This window comes from Grammomys surdaster, unplaced genomic scaffold (assembly GCF_004785775.1).
Source record: "Grammomys surdaster isolate TR1022 unplaced genomic scaffold, NIH_TR_1.0 141, whole genome shotgun sequence".
NCBI classification, from domain to species: domain Eukaryota; kingdom Metazoa; phylum Chordata; class Mammalia; order Rodentia; family Muridae; genus Grammomys; species Grammomys surdaster.
In genome coordinates, this window is record NW_021604599.1 from 5,607,723 (window position 1) to 5,628,554 (window position 20,832).

General features: G+C 39.3%; 1 pseudogene; it reads left to right on the forward strand.

The window, feature by feature from the left end:
- The first annotated feature begins 20,164 nt into the window (after positions 1-20,164).
- Positions 20,165-20,554, forward strand: LOC114618336 (annotated as a pseudogene).
- The last annotated feature ends 278 nt before the right edge of the window (positions 20,555-20,832 follow it).

Consider the following 20,832-nt stretch of genomic DNA (forward strand, 5'->3'; position numbering starts at 1 on the left):
CGCGCCCCCCCCCCCCGGCCCCCCCCCCCCCAGGCACCGCGGGAGGCCGGAGAGAAAGAGAGGAAGGAAGAGTTGACAGCAATAGAAATTAATGGAGAAGCTATACCTGGTGCCTAGGATTGCCAGGAGTTCATCTTACACATTCTTTGAGAAAGCAAAGCAGAGGGGCCCATGCATTGAGAGGGCAGGCTGCTAATGCAGGGTAGGAAAAACAACTTTGAAAAGCAAAACACCACCATTTACAGTTAAAGGACAAGTTGCCTGGGCAACCAGAGACTCAGGGGAGATGAAGAACTGGACTCACCTGCCATCCCCTCATCCTTTTCTCCTGCCTCATTAGCTTAACAGAGATAGAAGGTGCCTTTATTGGCTTGGCTATTAACAGGGCAAAGAACTGGCATTAAAGTTAATGTTAAACTCTCAACCAACTCAATCGATTCATTAACGAGATCTGGTGTGAGCAAAAATGAAGTAAGGCTAGAAGAGTCTGGATTTCCAGCTCTTCAATAAGTGGCAGGTGTTAATCAGGGCTGATAAGCTATTCCTGGCATAATTATTCCGGGCAGATCATCAGGTGCAGTAAAGGGAGCTTGATGCTTGACGACTGACCCCCAGAGAAGCCCAGAAAGCAAAAAGAGGCTTCTGTGTTATAAAAACAATGCCTTCTGGAGTTAGCCTGTTGGATTCTGTCAGACCTCAGTGAAAGATGAGTTATTGCAGCTCTGCCATTCCTGTTAGTCACCAGTGGCCAGGGTAAAATGAGGTCTACTTCCAGGATTGCTCAGCTGATCTTGCCAACAGCCACTCCTCTGGACAGGACTGTCACATGGAGCAATAGTTTACAAACAGCATCCGTAACAGCAATACATCTTGCAGGAGTTTGAAGCAAAGCCAACGGCATTCAGTTTCCAGAAGATCCCCTCTTAGGACTCCTGTGGGATCCTGTGGGAGAGAGCCACTGATTAGCATTTACCTGTTCTGCACCATCCCACCCCACTGTTTCTACAGCTAACAGTTGTAGCCTCCTTAATAGTCTTTGCATTTTTCTCTGTCCCAATGATCAATTGTGCTTCGCTAGTTCAGGATGCTACTTTTTCTCCTTTGAATTACTTAATACAATAGACAAGTAAAAGTCTTTTTGCCTTCCGATTCATCACCCTCTCTGCTTCAGCATACTTTCAAAAAAACCCAAATCTGATCGTGTTATTTTATTGTTAAAAATACTTGGCTATTCTCCAAAATTTTAAGGCTGAAGTTCAAAGCAGAACTTCATATGAGTCTTTTTCTTGAAGAGGATAGAAGGCCCCAGACCACAGGTAAGTGTTCCCTATACTATCTTCTTGTGACAGAAGAAAAGAGTGGGCCTTCTTGGATACAAGCTGTGTAGCTAGACATAAGAATTGGGTCCTCTAAAGCCAAAGCTTGGGTTAGAAGTTTCCATCTGGATAGGGTTGTAAAATGGACTGAGACTTTGTCCTCCAAAACTCATATGTCCAAGTTGTAGTGCTTGGTGTGATAGAATTAGGAGGACGGGGCTCATTAAGAAGTAAATAAGTGTTAGGGCATGGTGTAGAGCCCCGAAGAGTGAGGTAAAGGTTTTTATTAAGTGGCCACAGGGAACCGTCTAATCTTCCATGTGAACATAGATTGTGTTACCCTAGGAAACTTTTTTTTCCAAATCATGCTATACTTAAAAACGCCTAAAATAATGGGCCCAGGTTCAATCAGACTCTAGAAGTTTGTACCAACACTGGCTACTTAGTCATGCTGAACCAGATTTCCTTCTTTCCTCTTGTGAATTGTTACTTTGCTGGTGGTGGACATTGCAAAGGCCCCCATGCTCAAGAATCCCTACCTCATGACATCACTACTCACAAGCTGATAGAATTAGCTTTTACTCTTTCTACCCAGGGAACAGACTAAGGCGTATTATTGTTTACGGCATTCCATTTCATCCATCAGTTTATCCCCAATTTCTCTGGTGTCTAGTGGGGACCAAAGTCTCAGGTTGGGCAGATAAATATAATGGCCTTCAGGAAACAATAATGTTATTGAGAATTGTAGTCACAGGAAGGAAAAGACCTCCATATTGAGACTAGGTATGTGGGGGATGAAGGGAAGGAAGGGAGTGCTTAAATTTTTCCTAAAAAGTAGAATTCATTGATTCATTCATTCATTCATTTGAAGCTTATTGAGTACCATGTCTATACTCTACTAAAAATAATATGGAATATTAGATAATGGCTTCTACAATCTAATGCCTTACATTTTATTTTTAGGGAAAAATGTGTGTATTAAATCAATATTAAGACATCTTTATAGTAGAACAAATTCAGCACACCTAGTGGGGGAATACAAAATCCAAACACAGTGCTGAGGAGATGGCTCAGTGGATAAGACCCATGACTGCTCTTACAGAGATTTTGAGTTCAATTTCCAGCAATCACATGGTGGCTCACAACTGTCTGTAATGGCATCCCATGCCCTCTTTTAGTGTGTCTGGAGACAGCTACAGTGTACTCATATTCATGAAATAATTTTTTTAAAAAATCCAAATGTATTTTAGAAGGTAAATATATTGTTTTGTTTGTTTGTTTGTTTGTTTTCAGGCTTACTGAAAATATGACATAACAGATTAAACAGCTCCATATGATGTTTTGAAATTCATCCCAACCGTAGGCTGAGTGACCTACCAGAAAGTTAGAGGGTCTGTCAAAGTCCAGAAGCTTCAGTATTTCCTTGGTGTCAGGATCTACCTCAATGATCTCTTCATCTAGGGCTAAAAGACCTCAGGAACATAATTGTCTTTCTCTCTCTTCTTTCTTCAACTTGTTAGAGATACCTCTCACAGGACCTCTCTGAGTCTGCTCTATCAGGTTCGTGACATAGCTGTCTATCTTGTTTCGAAGTTTCTGACTGCGGATATTGGCAATCTCCTTGCACATGCACTTGTTGGTGTGGAAATCATTACCCATGTGAGTATGTTACTTATTGATGATGATCCAGGCCACCTTCTTCAGTGTCTTGGTGCATACATGGCCAAGGATGGTGGGTCTCAATAAAAGAGGTAAAGAGATTCTTTAAAATTAATTTTTAATTAAAAATTCTCATACAATGTATTTTCATCATCTTCTTTCCTCTCCTCCGGCTTTTCTCAGATCATCCCCAGTTCCCTATCCCTATCTCAACTTCATGCTTTCTCATTCTCTCTCAAAAAGAGGAAATTAATACAAACTGAACAACAACAACAAAACAGAAAGATACAAAAACATGGAATCCATTTTGTATTTGTAGCATAAGATGTTTAGTTGGGGCATTGCCTGTTTCATTATATGGTGACTCCACTTAAATTCCTTTCATGTATGTATTTTAGGAAGCTTCTACAGTGGTAGGTTTGCATATGCTTCTTTCAAAGGCCTTTAGTGTTTGTTGTCCCTCCCCTACATCCCTCCTTTACCCTGCCCACCCATACCACTCCCAATTTAATTCTCCTCATTTCCCCCTTTGTCTGTTTATAATACTAGACTCCATTTCTCTTTCCTTGGATGATCCCCTCCTCCTCCCTTGTCCCTTACTAGCTACCCAACCTCTGTGGTTATTCTGATTGAAACATACATATCTAAAACTTAATAACATCCACATATTAAAAAAAAACATACAATATCTGTCTTTTGGGGTCTGGGTTACCTCACTTAGAATAATTGTTTTTTAGCTCCACCCAGTTACCCTGCAAATTTATTATTTTAATTTTTCTTAACAGTGAAATACCATCCCCTCGTACCCATGTCCCACATTTCCGTTATCCATTCATTGGTTGGTGACTATCTACTCTGCAACTTTCATTTTCTGTTATGAATAGAGCAGCAATGAACGTGGATGAGCAAGAACTTCTATAGTAGGGTGTAGAGTCCTTTGGATGTGTGTCCAAGAGTGACACAGCTGGATCTCATGGGAGATTAACTTTCAGCTTTCTGAGGAACCTTCATATGGATTTCCATGATGGCTGTTCAAGTTTGCATTCCCACTAGCAATGAGTAAGAGTTTTCCTTTCCCCACATCCTCACCAGCCAAAGATATCACTTATTTTATTGATCTTGGCTCTGACTTGAGTGAGATGAAATCTCAGAGTGATTTTAATTTGCATTTCTCTGATGGCTAAGGTTGCTGAATATTTTTTAAAGTGTTTCTCAGTCATTTGTGATTCATCTTTTTAGAACTCTCTGTTTAGTCTGATACCCATTTTTTAATTGGGTTAATTGCTTTCTTGATGTTCAGGAACCCCCCTCCCCTTTAAAGTTCTTTACATTATAGTTTTAGATACTAAACCTCTATCAGATGTATAATTGGTAATGATCTTTTCCCACCCTGTAGCCTGATGTTTTGGCCCAGTGATGGTGGCCTTTGTCATACAAAAACTTCTCACCTTCATAAGGTCCCATTTGCTAATTGTTGGCTGTGTCATTGGTGTCCTGTTCAGAAAGTCCTTTCTTGTATCAGTTCAAAACGGTTTCTTCTTTTCTATCAGGTTTAGCAAATATTGTTGATTCATCTGGAGTTGAGTTCTGTGCCAGATGATATATATAGATCTATTTTCAGTTGTCTACATGCAGCTGTCCAGTCTGATCAGCACCATTTGTTGAAGATGCTGCTCACCAGTGTGAACACTGTGTGTTCTCCACACACAATCTCTCCTGAGTGTGCTTTAGGCTGCTTTTTAAAAACTCAGATGTACATAAGTGTGTGGAACTATGTCTGGAGTTTTCAATTCCATTGATCAGTGTGTTTGTTTTTATGTCAATACTGTACTATTTTTATTACTATACCTTTGTTATACAACTTGAAATACAAGATATTAATATCCCCAACAGTTCTTTTATTATTCAGGAATGTTTTAGCTAACCTAGGGGTGTTCGTTCATTTGTTTGTTTGTTTCTATATGAAGTCAAAGGTTATTTCTTCAGTTGTCAAGAATTGTGTTAGATTTTTGATGGACATTTCACTGAGCCCATAGATTGATTTTGGAAGGATGGAGATTTTCAAAATATTAATCCTACCTGTCTACAAGTGTGGGAGATCTTTCCATCACTTGCTGTCCTCTTTGATTTCTTTCTTTACATTTCTTAAAGTTTTTATTTTTTTCAAGTCCTTCATTTGCTTATTTATAGTTAGCCCAAGATATTTTTAAGGCTACTGTGAAAGATACTGCTTCCCTGATTTCTTTCTCAATGTGTTTACTATTTCCAAACACTTTTTCATTTATTTTATTGTGTGTGGGGGAAGGGGTGTGTACGTATGCCATGGTCTGCATGTGGAAGTCTATGGACACTTTGTGGATGCCAGTTTTCTCCTTCCACTATGTGGATCCTGTGCTCAAACTCAGGTTGTCATCCTTGGTAGCAATTACATTCCTGCACTGAGGCATCTCACTAGCTTTTTGATTGGCTACATCACACTCCAAATTCTACATATGACTTCATGCAATGGGTCATAGTCAAATATAGCTGAACTAAAAATACTGTGCACAAGTATCTCTAGACTTTTTGTTTGAAATAAATATAAAATGAGGGGGATTTCATGTGGGTGTGAGATGTCATGTACAAGTTATCAAGTGTTAAAGTGGAATTCCAGACAATGAGGTCAGAAATTAGACTTGGAGTAGTTAGAGAAGGCTTCATGGAGGAGGCAACATTTGAGTTGTTTTTTTTAGTACATCAGATTCTGGACAATAAAAACCAGCTGGAATCTTCCATCCAGAGGAGAAAGAGCAAAGCTGAGACTCACCCAAACTGGTTGGGGCACAGCTGACGTTAGGCCTTGTAGGTAATGAGTTTGAGCTAACAGGAACTCAAGTTGAAGTTACTAGAGGTCCAGGAGGGCACACCAGGGAGCTGGTATTATAAAGGGGAGCTATATATAAAGTCTTCCCTAAATACCAGGCCCTCTCTAATTACATCCATACAGAATCAGCAGCTCTTTCCACCACATTGCAAATGACCCTGTACACATTGTGACAGCTCTTATCACACAGAGTGATGATGGCCGAGTTTGTGTTGGTTTTCTCTGCCATCCCTGGAAAGATGAAGACCCAGTGCTGTTCAGTGCCTGGACACGGGCACAGTGAGAGACCGGGATGGTCTTGGTGAAGACACTGAGAGTGAGGATAGATGCTGAGGCTGAGGCAGGCTCAGTGTAGAGAGGGATGTGCTGTGTCCTCTGTGATCTCTTCCTGACTCCACCTCTGGTGGTCGCCAGCTCTCTCTTCAGCATCCTTAGTTACATTTCTCTGCTTCTGTCATGAAGAATCTGCCCAGAATTATAGTTCAGGAAAACCTGCCAACTTCTGTACCCACACAGTGCTCGACTCTTAGAGTCATTTTCTGCTGTGTCACCTGATCTTCAATTACAGAATAGCCCAGTAAACCAAACTGGCACTTTCCCAATCACTTCCTTTTGGCCTAGAAGACAAAGCCCGTCTTCTAATGTCTAATGTTATGTCTAGCTCTATCATCTATCTGCCTGTCATATCTATCATCTGTCTGTCTGTATGTCTCATATTATACACACACACACACCACGTTCAGGCTTAGGCTTCTATATTGAATATGGAAAACTTTGCTATCAATTATTCATTCATCAATCCCCAACCAGCAGCATCAAGACCATCAAGTATTAGAAGCTGTGTGCCTGCTCAATATTCACAAAGCAGTTTCCTATGTATCACTAGGGGCTCTGCCTACTCCTGGGATGCGACTGGAGCCATGTAGAAGTGGGTCAGGTGACTAGTGTGCATCCCACTGGGAGGACTGAGCAAAGATTTCCCTATCTCTTATTTCTTTAATTACCACTGGTGGGATGTGGTCCACATTTAGCCTCATTCCTAGAAGATAGGCCACAACATAGGGTTTTTCAAAATCTCTTAAAGATGATCTGATTGCCTGGTTTTCCCGAGGTGGAGCCTGTATAACCCTTAGCAGCCAGAGCTTTGTACGCCCTATACTGAAATGACTCTACAGTCTAATGATATTAAAATGGAAGAACTGGGCTTTGTTTCTTCTCTGCTCCAGCCCAGAATCACTCTTCTCTTTTCCTGGGAATAAAGAAACAGCTGGCACACCAGTTTATCCTCTCGTTCATTCTATCTTGCCCAGGGACAACCTTACATGCATAATCTTTTTGGAATGAATAGTACTCTGGGCTCACCTTTTTTTCTGTAATTCACTGAGCAGTTAGAGAAATAAAAAGCTAAAAGAACTTCTTAGAAAGGTGCAAAGGGAAGGGAAATAAGACATGGTTTCTGCCCTTGAGCTGCCTATGAAAGTCAGCAGGCACAGATGGGGAAGGATGCCCTGCTGTGGAGGGTTTCATTTGCTTCCTTGCTTATGGTTTATTCTCAGGCACTTTCCCCCATTTGGCACTATTGTAAGTGGGATATTGTTCCTAGATTTAATCTCTGCCAGTTTGTTACTGGTGAGTATGAAAGCTACTGATTTTTACACCTTAACTTTGTATCTTGCATGTGGACTGAAAATGATGCAAGATCATTTGGTATTTTTAATAGTGTCCATATTTTAATGAAAATTAAATGTATAACTTATTAACAATGTCTAACCTTTATATAAAGCCAAAAATTTCTAGAACTCATACCATACCCATTAGTGTGGCTAACATAAAAGCAAGCTAACTAGGTGCAGTGATGCATGCTTGTAATTCCAGAGCTCAGAGGCTGAGGACAGCCTGGACTTTACAGCGAGGTTCAGCTAGAAGCAAACAAAAATGAGAAGCAAAGCCTATCTAGCCCAGAATCCTTAGAATGTAACAAACGGGCTATGAAACTGAACTCTTGGCTATAGAGATGGAAGTCTATGGTAGAAAACTTGTCTAGCATGCACGAGACTCAGAGGTCAAGGACCAGGGCTACAAAAATCAAACATAAGCAAGACAACAGCAACAACAACAACAACAACAAAAACACCTTTCATGAATTACTAATGAGCTTCTCAGGAATGTACAATCATGTAGCCACAAAGGAAAACAGCAAGTCAGGTCCTCACAAAAGGAATACATGTGATAGAACTTTATCCAGGTTAAAGGAGGAGAGTCCTGATATATGCTGTAGCAGACATTCAGCCTAAGATCATTTGCTAGTTAAAGAAAGCCAGACAGAAAAGATAAACATGGAGTCATTCCAACTGTAAAATTCTACATTGAGTTCACAGAGATAGAAGGTGCCATAGAGGTTACCTGAGTCACGGAGGAGAGAATACTGAAGAGTTATTATTTAGTAGCGAGGTCAGTTTTGCAAGATGAAAAGTATTCTAGAGCTTGGCGCCATAGCAACAGGAGTGCATGTAGTGCTGAACACTAATAAATAATTGAGATAGAAAAGGTCACACTTTGTGTATTTTATTAAAATTCAGTTTAAAAAATTCTAACAGAAAAACTATACATGTATAAAAACTTACCAAAGAATTAATAAAAATATGGTTCAAAAGAAACAGGAAACTCCATATTCTAATCGCTCTGGTAATAATTGTTGCTACACTATAAATTGTCCCTAAGTTTAGTTGCTTAAACAGTAAAAACATTTTGTATACATTTCAGTTCATTATGAATTTGAGTCTTGTTCATAGAGTCTTGGAGAAGACCATGTCCACTGATCTGAGATCTCTCAAGGTTCACTTTAAGAAAAGCTACTTCCAATATTGTTGGCACAGAATTCAGTTCCTTGAGATGCCTAGCCTTATGGTCTCACTTCCTTTCTTGCTGACCAAAACCTCCCTTTCAGTTCCCTGCCACAGGCATCTGTCCACACTGCCACACAGCACGTGGCTGCCAACATGTGCCAGAACAAGAAAGGAAAAGGCCAAAGTAGGCAGGAAGATTTTTATAGATTAATTTTGGAAATGGTTCACCACTTTTGTTCTGTTTCATTTCTTAGACGCGAGTCACTAAGTCCAACTCAGTTAGACCAACAAACAAACAAAAAACAATAACAGATTGGCATGGATAACAAATGGTAGGAACTGCTGAACAATCAGTAGGAACTTCCAGAAATATTTCTCAATAAATGATAGAGTAAAAAGAATACAGGAAGTACGAAGAGCAAAGCTTACACATTTAATGCCATAAAACACTGGCCCAGCAACTGTGGAATAACTGTTTTCAAACATGCATGGGCTATTTGTCAACTTTAGCTTCATCTCTGTCCATAAAGCAAATTGTGATACCTTTTAAGCATTTAAATAATGTATTGTCCTATGCAGTGGAAGTAATATAGAAATCAATAACAAAAGACAAACTGAATGTCTGCCAATATTTTACAACTAAACAGTATTCTTCTAAATATTTGACATACTAAGGAAAAGTATAATCAGTAGACTTTAGAAAATATTTTAACTGATCTTAAATATAATTTAGATAGGACACATTATAACTTACAGATAAAATCTATCCTGATATAATTTCAGTGGCAAAACATCTTTAAGCAACCAGAGATAACACTCAGTAATGAACCTTAAAATACTAAATATCAATATTGCTTATGTCCAGTAAATAACAAATAGTAACAAAGTAATATCTGAATACGGTTAGGGAGTAAGTGTGATCCCAGGAGTCCAAAGCAAACAACATTCCTGTTAAGGAAAACAGCTACTTGGCAGTTCTGGAGAGAACGTGAGATGTCTTCTTATAACGCAACTGGCATTTGAATTTGCACTTCAAATGGTGAGACTTTACAAAACAAATAATTAAACTAGAAAATTGTCTTTAAGATGAGAGGAAAAGCTATGGGGACTAAACCCAAGGGAGAAAGTAGGAGCTAAAGCTAGGAACTGATTCTGCCTCAAGGGCGCTTATGAAACCAGTGACCCTCAAGTCCAGTGTTCCTTTATTGATCTGTCTAGACGATCTGTCCATTATCAAAAGTGGGTTATTGAGGTGCCCTGCTGCTACAGATGCACTGATAGTCTGTCTCTCCCTTCAGATCAGTTAATGATAGCTTTCTCTATTTAGGTGCTCTGATATTGGGTGTGTTTGTTTTTATGACTGTTTTCTTATTGAGCGTTCTTTATCGTCATATAATGACATCTTTACCTCTTTTTATTGCCTTTGATTTAAAGTCTACTTTGTCCAATATGAGTGTAGCTGTTCCTGATTTCTTTCATGTTGCATAGAACACTTTCTAAATCCCCACTTTGAGTTGATATGTGTCCTTACTTACACTAATGAAGTGAGCCTCACACGCATCATATATATATGTATATGTATATATATAATTTTTTTTCAAATTGTAATTTATACTCATTCACACAGGGGTTATAAACACAAAAAAGCAAGATGTGGGGAAGGGGATGACACTGGAGACATGAATCGTATTTTGACATTACTTTCTTTCTTTCACGCTTTGTCTTTTAGCTGGAATTAATTCATCCATATGCAGGGTGATCATTATGAGGTAAGGACTAGCTGCCATTGCTTTGTGTCTTGTTTTCTGGTTGTTCTATAGAATCTTACCCCTTCCTCATGCTGTCCTTGTGGTTTGAGGATTGTACCGGACTTTGAATTATTTCTGTTGCTACTGAATGGAGAGACCACAGGTTTTTACTTTTCGGTTGCGGTGAGGCTTACTGTCTTTGTAACTTGACTTTTAACTCTTTTGTGAGTGTCTTTTTCTTCCACCCTTTACCACCCTTCTTCTTTCTCCCCTTCAACCCCCTAATACTAGATAGGAGGAAAAAAAAGGATAGAGAGTATATCATTAGACTACTTTCTTCTGATTGGAGAAAGTTTGATCTTTGCTGTCAGGATACCTAATTTCTTCTTCACATTTCTTTATACATGACCACTTGACAAACTACAACAAAAGCAACCAGCAGCAGCAGGAAGAGGAGGAAAGAAGGCTGGAATGGTGTGGGGGTGGGGAGTAGCACTTATACACCCTTTCAAGAGTCTCTAGAATTCCAAACATTGTACACTTGCAGAAACTATCTGCTGCTAGAAAAATCATATCCCTGCTAGAGCACAAGGCAAATCATAATCAGTTGCTGTGGACAATCTAAAGTGTACTATACCCCATACCTGGCATCAAAACAAAAATCTGTTTCTGAAAACATTTCTGTCTTTTTAAAGAAACCAAAATTCTCACTACAGTCTTAGTTAGTGTTTCTATTGCTATGATGAAACAACATGACCAAAAGCAAGTTGGGGAGGAAAGGGTATTTTGGTTTGGTTTGGTTTGGTTTGGTTTGGTTTGGTTTGGTTTGGTTTGGTTTCGTTTCGTTTGGTTTGGTTTCGTTTGGTTTGGTTTCCGTTTCGTTTGGTTTCGTTTGGTTTGGTTTGGTTTGGGCTTACATTTCCATATCATAGTCTATCATTGAAGGAGGTCAGGAACCTGAAGGCAGGAGTTGACACAGGCCATGGAGGTGTACTGTTTACTGACTTACTCATATGGCTTTCTCAGCCTGCTTTCTTATAGAAACCAGAACCACCATCCTTGGGGAATGTGCTACCCACAATGGGCTGGGCCCTCACCCATCAATCACTAATTAAGAAAATGCCAGCTAGGCAGTGGTGCCACACACCTTTAATCCCAGCACTTGGGAGGCAGAGGCATTGGATCTCTGAGTTCAAGGCCAACCTGGTCTACAGAGTGAGTTCCAGACCAGCCAGGGTTATACAGATCCTGGTTACATAACCAGGTTACATAAACCCTGCCTCAAACAAAGCAAAGTAAAACAAAACAAACAAAAAGACCCTACAGGCTTGACTACAGCCCAGTGTTATGGAGGCATTTTCTCAATTGAGGTTCCTTCCTCTCTAATGACGCTAGCTTGTGTCAAGTTGACATAAAAGTTGCAAAACACACTTACATGGAATAGTATTTATGTGATAGGCCTGTTCAAACTGGTAGCAATTTAATTGTAATTGTATAGAATTCTAACACTTTCATTCCTCCCACTTACTAGATTTAAGTGATATATTTTATATATTAGAAATGTTTGCTTAGCTTAACAGTTTATTGCTCTTATAGATCTTCTTAATAATTTGTCTCTGGGTCCATCCAGTTAAAACAATTTATTGTAAAGATAAACTGCTTTGCACAACACACTTGAGAAGTTAGGGTATTCTGAATAATATTACACTCCTGAATTTTATGTATTCATATGTTGTTTTTTTTTAAATTTTTTTATTGGATGTTTTATTTACATTTCATATGTTGTCCCCTTACCCCATCCCCCTCCCACCCAGGAACCCCCAATCCCCGCACCCCTCCTCCTTCTTCTCTGTGGATGTAACCTCTATCTACACCCCCACTCCCACCTCCCCACCCTCAAAATTCCCACCCCCTGGGGCGTCCAGCTTTCATAAGGTCAAGGTTCTCTTCTTCCACCTATGCCCAGCAGGGCCCTCCATTCTTACATATTCAGCTAAAGCCCTGGATCCCTCCCTAAGTGCTCCCAGGCTGGTGGTTTAGACCCTGGGAGCTGTGGTTGGTTGGTATTGTTGCTCTCCTCATGGTGCTGCAAATCCTTTCAGCTCCCTCAGTCTTCACTCTAAGTCCTCCATTGAGAACCCCATGATCAGTTCAATGGCTAGTTGTGAGCATCTGCCTCTGAATATGTCAGACTCTTGAAGACCTCTGAGGAGACATCCATATCAGGCTCTTATCAGCATGCACTTCCTGACTTCCACATCAGCATCTACCTTTGGTGACTGCACATGGGATGGATACTCAGGTGGAGTGGTCTTCAGACAGCCCCTCCTTCAGTTTCTGTCCCTCACTTTGTCTCCATATTTGCTCCCTTGAGTATTTTGTTGCTCCTTCTAAGAAGGACCGAATCACCCCCACTTGGTCTTCCTTCTTTATGGGCTTCATGTGGCCTGTGAGTTGCATCTTGGGCATTTCAAGGTTCTGGGCTAATATCCAATAATCAGTGAGTGAATACCATGTGTGTTCTTTTGTGATTGGCTTACCTCACTCAGGATGATAATTTCTAGTTCCATCCATTTACCTAGGAAACTCTTGAATTTATTGTTTTTAATAGCTGAGTAATACTCCATTGTGTAAATATATCACATTTTTTTTAATCCATTCCTCAGTTGAAGGACATCTGGGTTCTCTCCAGCTCCTGGCTATTATAAATAAGACTGCTATGAACATAGTTGAGCATATGTCCTTGTTATATGTTCGAGCATCTTCTGGGTATATGCCTAGGAGTGGTATAGCTGGATCCTCAGGTAATGCTATGTCCAGTTTTCTGAGGAACCGCCAGACTGATTTCCAAAGTGGTTGCACCATCTTGCAGTCCCACCAACAATGGAGGAGTGTTCCTCTTTCTTCACACCCTCGCCAGCATCTACTATCACCTGAGTTTTGAATCTTAGCCATTCTGACTGGTGTGAGATGGAATCTCAGGGTTGTTTTGATTTGCATTTCCCTGACGACTAAGGATGTTGAACATTTCTTTAGGTGCTTCTCAGCCATTCGAGTTTCTTCCGTTGAAAATTCTTTGTTAAGCTCTATACCCCATTTTTTAATAGGGTAATTTGGTTGTCTGGAATCTAATTTCTTGAGTTCTTTGTATATATTGGATATTAGCCCTCTATCAGATGAAGGATTAGTAAAGATCTTTTCCCAATTTGTTGGATGTCATTTTCTCCTATTGACAGTGTCCTTTGCCTTACAGAAACTTTGCAATTTTATGAAGTCCCATTTGTCAATTCTTGATCTTAGAGCATATGCCATTGGAGTTCTGTTCAGGAACTTTTCCCCTGTGCCCAAGTATTCGAGGCTCTTCCCCACCTTCTCTTCTATTAGTTTCAGTGTATCTGGTTTTATGTGGAGGTCCCTTATCCACTTAGACTTGAGCTTTGTACAAGGGGATAAGAATGGATCAATTTTCATTCTTCTACATGTTGTCCTCCAGTTGAACCAGCACCATTTGTTGAAAATGCTGTCTTTTTTCCACTGGACAGTTTTAGCTCCTTTGTCAAAGATCAAGTGACCATAGGAGTGTGGGTTCATTTCTGGGTCTTCAATTATATTCCATTGATCTTCCTGCCTGTCTCTGTACCAATACCAGGTAGTTTTTATCATTATTGCTCTGTAGTACACCTTGAGGTCAGGGATGGTGATTCCTCCCAAAGTTCTTTTATTGTTGAGAATAGTTTTCGCTATCCTGGGTTTTTTGTTATTCCATATGAATTTGAGAATTTCCTTTTCTAACTCTGTGAAGAATTGAGTTGGGATTTTAATGGGAATTGCATTGAATCTGTAGATTGCTTTTGGCAAGATGGCCATTTTTATTATATTAATCCTGCCAATCCATGAGCATGGGAGATCTTTCCATCTTCTGAGATCTTCTTCGATTTCTTTCTTCAGAGACTTGAAGTTCTTGTCATACAGGTCTTTCACTTGCTTGGTTAGATTCACACCAAGGTATTTTATATTATTTGCAACTATTGTGAAGGGTGTCATTTCCCTAATTTCTTTTTCAGTCTGTTTATCTTTCATGTAGAGGAAGGCTACTGATTTGTTTGAGTTGATTTTATAACCAGCCACTTTGCTGAAGTTGTTTATCAGGTTTAGGAGTTCTCTGGTGGAAGTTTGGAGGTCACTTAAGTATACTATCATATCATCTGCAAATAGCAATATTTTGACTTCTTCCTTTCCTATTTGTATCCCTTTGACTTCTTTTTGTTGTCTAATTGCTCTGGCTAGGACTTCCAGTACTATATTGAATAGGTAGGGGGAGAGTGGGCAGCCTTGTCTAGTCCCTGATCTTAGTGGGATTGCTTCAAGTTTCTCTCCATTTAGCTTGATGTTGGCTACTGGTTTGCTGTAAATTGCTTTTACTATGTTTAGGTAGGGGCCTTGAATTCCTGATCTTTCCAAGACTTTTATCATGAAGGGATGTTGAATTTTGTCAAATGGTTTCTCAGCATCTAGTGAGATGTTCATGTGGTTTTTTTCTTTAAGTTTGTTTATATAGTGGATTACATTGATGGATTTCCGAATATTGAACCATCCCTGCATTCCTGGGATAAAACCTACTTGATCATGATGGATGATTGTTTTGATGTGGTCTTGGATTCTGTTTGCTAGAATTTTATTGACTATTTTTCCATCGATGTTCATAAGGGAGATTGGTCTGAAGTTCTCTTTCTTTGTTGGATCCTTGTGGGGTTTGGGTATGAGTGTAATTGTAGCTTCATAGAACAAATTGGGTAGTGTTCCTTCTGTTTCTATTTTGTGGAATAGTTTGAAGAGAATTGGTATTAGGTCTTCCTTGAAGGTCTGATAGAATTCAGCACTAAAACCATCTGGTCCTGGGCTTTTTTTAGTGGGGAGACTTTTAATGACTGCTGCTATTTCCCTAGGGGTTATGGGACTATTTAGATGGTTTATCTGCTCCTGGTTTAACTTTGGTACCTGGTATCTGTCTAGGAAATTGTCCATTTCATCCAGGTTTTCCAGTTTTGTTGAGTATAGGCCTTTGTAGTAGGATCTGATGATTTTTTTAATTTCTTCAGTTTCTGTTGTTATGTCTCCCTTTTCAGTTCTGATTTTATTAATTTGGATACTGTCTCTGTGCCCTCTAGTTAATCTGGCTAACAGTTTATCTATCTGGTTGATTTTCTCAAAGAACCAGCTCCTGGTTTTATTGATATTTTGTATTGTTCTTTCTGTTTCTATTTGGTTGATTTCAGCCCTGAGTTTGATTATTCCGGCCTTCTAATCCTCCTGGGTGTATTTGCTTCTTTTTTTTCTAGAGCTTTTAGTTGTGCAGTCAACTTGTTCATGTGTGCTCTTTCCAGTTTCTTTTTGTAGGCACTTAGAGCTATGAGTTTTCCTCTTAGCACTGCCTTCATGGAGTCCCACAAGTTTTGGTATGATGTGTCCTCATTTTCATTGAATTCTAAAAAGTCTTTTATTTCTTTCTTTATTTCTTCCTTGACCAAGTCATCATTGAGTAGAGAGTTGTTCAGTTTCCATGTGCACATGGGTTTTCCATTGGTTTTGTCATTATTAAAGACCAGTCTTAGTCTGTGGTGATTTGATAAGACGCAAGGGATTATTTCAATCTGTTTGTATCTGTAGAGGCTTGTTTTGTGACCAATTATATGGTCTATTTTGGAGAAGGTACCATCAGGTGCTGAGAAAAAGGTATATTCTTTTGTTTTAGGATGAAATGTTCTATAGATATCTGTTAAGTCCATTTGGTTCATAACTTCTGTTAATGTCAAAGTGTCTCGGTTTAGTTTCTGTTTCCATGATCTGTCCATTGCTGAGAGTGGGGTGTTGAAATCACACACTATTATTATGTGAGGTGTAATGTGTGTTTTGAGCTTTAGTAAAGTTTCTTCTATGTATGTAGGTGCCCTTGCATTTGGAGCATAGAAGTTCAGAATTGAGAGTTCACCTTGGTAGATTTTTCCTTTGATGAGTATGAAGTGTCCTTCCTTATCTTTTTTGATTAATTGTGGATGAAAGTCGATTTTATTTGATATTAGAATGGCTACTCCAGCTTGTTTCTTGAGACCATTGGCTTGGAAAATTGTTTTCCACCCTTTTATTCTGAGGTGGTGTCTGTCTTTGTCACTGAGGTGTGTTTCCTGTATGCAGCAAAATTCTGGGTCTTGTTTGTGTATCCAGTCTGATAGTCTGCATCTTTTTATTGGGGAATTGAGACCATTGGTGTTAAGAGATATGAAGGAAAAATGATTGTGGCTTCCTGTTATTTTTGTTATTAGAGGTAGAATTATGTTTGTATAGTTGTCTTCTTTAGGGGTTGTTGGAAGATTACTTCCTTGCTTTTTCTAGGTTGTAGTTTCCCTCCTTGTGTTGGCATTTTCCATCAATTATCCTTTGAAGTGCTGGGTTTGTGAGAAGATACTGTGCAAATTTGGTTTTGTCATGGAATATCTTGGCTTCACCATCTATAGTGATTGAGAGTTTTGCTGGGTATAGTAATCTGGGCTGGCAATTGTGTTCTCTTAGGGTCTGTATGATGTCCGTCCAGGCTCTTCTGGCTTTTATAGTCTCTGGTGAGAAGTCTGGTGTAATTCTTATAGATCTGCCTTTGTATGTTACTTGACCTTTTTCTCTTACTGCTTTTAGTATTTTTTCTTTGTTTTGTGCATCTGATGTTTTGATTATTATGTGATGGGAGGTATTTCTTTTCTGGTCTAGTCTATTTGGTGTTCTGTAGGCTTCTTGTATGTTTATGGGCATCTTGTTCTTTAGGTTAGGGAAGTTTTCCTCAATAATTTTGTTGAAGATATTTACTGGCCCTTTAAGTTGGGACTCTTCATTCTCATCTATACCTATTATCCTTAGGTTTGGTCTTCTCATTGTGTCCTGGATTTCCTGGATGTTTTGAGTTAGGAGTTTTTTGCATTTTGCATTTTGCATTTTGCATTTTCTTTGACAACAGTGTCAATATTTTCCACCATATCTTCTGCATTTGAGATTCTCTCTTCTATCTCTTGTATTCGGTTGGTGATGCTTGCGTCTGTGACTCCTGATCTCTTTCTTAGGTTTTCTATCTCCATGGTTGTCTCCCTTTGAACTTTCTTTATTGTTTCTATTTCCAGTTTCAGATCCTGAATGTTTTTGTTTAATTCCTTCTTTGTGTTTTCTTGCATTTCTTTAAGGGATTTCTGTGATTCCCCTTTAAGGGCTTCTATCTGTTTGCTTGTAGTCTCCTGTATTTCTTTAAGGGAGTTACTTAATTCCTTCTTATAATCCTCTATCATCATCATGAGAAGTGATTTTAATTCTGAATCCTGCTTTTCAGGTGTGATGGGGTGTTCAGGGCTTGCTATATTGGAAGAACTGGGTACTGATGATGCCAAGAAAGTTTGGTTTCTGTTGCTTATGTTTTGGCGCTTGCCTTTCGCCATCTGGTTAACTCTAGTGTTACCTGCCCTCACTGTGTAAGACTGGAGTCTGTATTTCCAGTTATCTTGCTTGTTGCAGAGTTCCTCAGAGTCCAAATGTCTCTGTGGTCTTATTCTCCTAATCTCCTGGGTGGAAGAACTCCTGGGACTCAGGCCACCTCTTGGATCTGGAAATCCTTCTGCTCTGAGTGCAGTGGCTCCTCGATGACTCAGGATTCAGTATCTCCACAGGACAGGAGCAGCCGATTCTGTGTCTGCCCCACCCCAAAGGACCAGGCAGAGGTGGAAGGGAAGTGGAATTCCGGAGGGGTAGGGTTTGGGTAGCTGCTGTGCCCTGAATGGCCCTGGCTCCCAGATGTATCTCTGGGGCTTAGGGAATAAGATGGAGTTCTTACCGGCTGCTCTGAGTGCAGTGTCTCTTCTAGGATGACTCAGGATTCAGTATCTCCACAGGACAGGAGCAGAACGATTCTGTGTCTGCCCCAGCCCAAAGGACCAGGCAGGGGCGGAAGGCGTATTCATATGTTTAATGTTGAATTTCATATAAGACAGGCCTCGTGGTGATTCATAAATGTTGTCTGTCGAGGCAACTTTTATTTCTTTCTAAGGTGAAGGATTTCACCGTAATTAACTGGTAGTTTTTTTCTTCAGCACTTTAAACATGTTTCTTCATTCTATCCTAGTTTGTAGGTTTCAGTAGAGAAATCCATGGGCAGCCATTTTGAGACAACTTTGAACGTGAACTTTCTTTGTAAAAGAATTTCATTATATTTTTATTTATTTGTTGTGTGTGTGGGTGGGTGGGTGTGGGGGGTGGGTAAGAGGAAAAATTGCCAAAGTCTCTTCTTTTACCATGGGTTTGAGGTATCAGACTCAGATTATGAGGTTGGGCAGCCAGCACCATTACCTGTTGAACAAGCCCACTAAAATGTATCTTATTTCCTTCTGCTCCCAGAATTCTTTCTTTGTCTTTGAGTTTTAATAATTTGCTTATAATGCGTCTTGACTCCCTGCACTTTACAGTTGAGTTTGACTGGAGACCCCCAGCCATCCAGAGCTCTGATGCTCTCCTTTACTCATTGCTGCCTTAAACATGGTCTGGGCACTTTTCCCTTCTGTTCTTCCTGAATCAACTGTAACATGAAGGTTGGCTTTCTTGATGGTATGTAGTCATTCCTGTAAACATTCTTTTCTCTTTTTTTCCTTACTTGTATCATTGAAAAATTTCAGAGCTGGGCGTGGCGACCCATGAGTTTAATCCTAGCATGTAAAAAGATGAAGAAGGATGTCTGGCAGGAGTTCAAGGCCAGGCTGGGCTACATAGTGAGTTTCAGGCCAGCCTGGGTTACATGGTGAGTTTCAGCCCAGCTTGGGCTACATGGTAACTTTCAACCCACTTTGTCTATAGAGTGAAACCCTATTCCACAGAGCATTTTTGGCCAGTATTCTTTCTAACCTCATCAATTCTTTGGCTTCACACACCTACTGCTGATACTTTCTATCGACGTCAGTTTGGATACCATATTAAAAAAAATATTTATAATACTGTTCAGTTCTTCTAGTTTGTATTTCATTTGTCAGACTTCTAATCTTGTTGATAAAATTTTCCCTAAATTTTGTTAGTTTACTCTTTTATTATGTTTATTTTATTTATTTGGAGAGGAACGCAAGCCACAGCTCATGAAGGGAGGTCAGCATCAGCTTGCAGAGACTCTGTTCTCTCTGCTGTATGGGCCCTAGGCATTGATCTCAGGTTCTTAAACTTGGTAGGAAAACCCTCTACCTGCTGAGTAATCTCACTGGCTCTAGTTTTCCTTTGTTTTCTATTTTTATTTGCTTATTTTTCATATAAAGGAAACATTTATCACTTATCAAACATTTTCTAGGTGTGTTAGATCAAATCCTGATCATATAACTTGTTTCAACCTTTTTCTGACTCATATTTTCATTTACATATCATGGTAGAAGGAAGGTAATGTGAGCCTCATGTATAATTTTTAACCATTTAAGGAGCAAAAACTACTGAAAATAAGCTAAACTTATTATCTTACCGAAATCACATTAGCAGAGATATTTTATTTTCATTACTATAAAAATTGAGTAATTTTTATATTTACATTATTTTACATATTTTACATTATTTTTACATTATTTTTTACAATATTTTTTAAAAATATTTTACATTATTTTTTTATTTTGTTTTTACATCCTTAAAACCTGGGGTTTAGAGGTGCTGAAGAGATGTTTCAGTGGATTAAAAAACATGTTACTGGCCAACTATTCAATATGGAGGGTGGGGATCAATAAGGGGGAACTGATGCTCCAGAAAGTTGATTCTGATTTGGATTACCTTCAATATAGGCTGGAATGTGAAATCAAGACTAATCACCCACATTCAGCAGGAGAGAAAAATGCTGTAGCAATTTTAAAGGAATTATCAGCAATAAAGTCTCGCTATCAAGCTTTATGTGCACACTTTAAGGAAGTTTCTGTTGAGCAAAAAGAGACCAAGAGCTGCATTTGTGCTATTTTGAACAAGACAATGACCATGATACAAGAACTACAAAAGCAAGCAAACCTGGAGCTAACTGTACTGACTGAAGAAGAGAAAGCTGTGACAGAGCAATTAAAGTCTCACATGCCAGATTTATAAATGGAATTTTAAAAAGGAACTCTGATGGAGAAAAGAACAACTCCAAAGAGATTCAATTCAGCAAGATGTCTAGAGGTTGGGGCTGATAAAGAAGGTTGATACTTTCCTTGACTGACAGGATCATGATGCATTTCATATGAGAGGAAATTGTAAGAAGGATAGATATTATAAGATTAAAAGGATGGGATGGGAATAAAGAAGTTTAAATATTGATAAAAAACAAAACACAAAAAAACATGTTACTCATACAGAGGATCCAGGTTTGATTCCCAGAATGC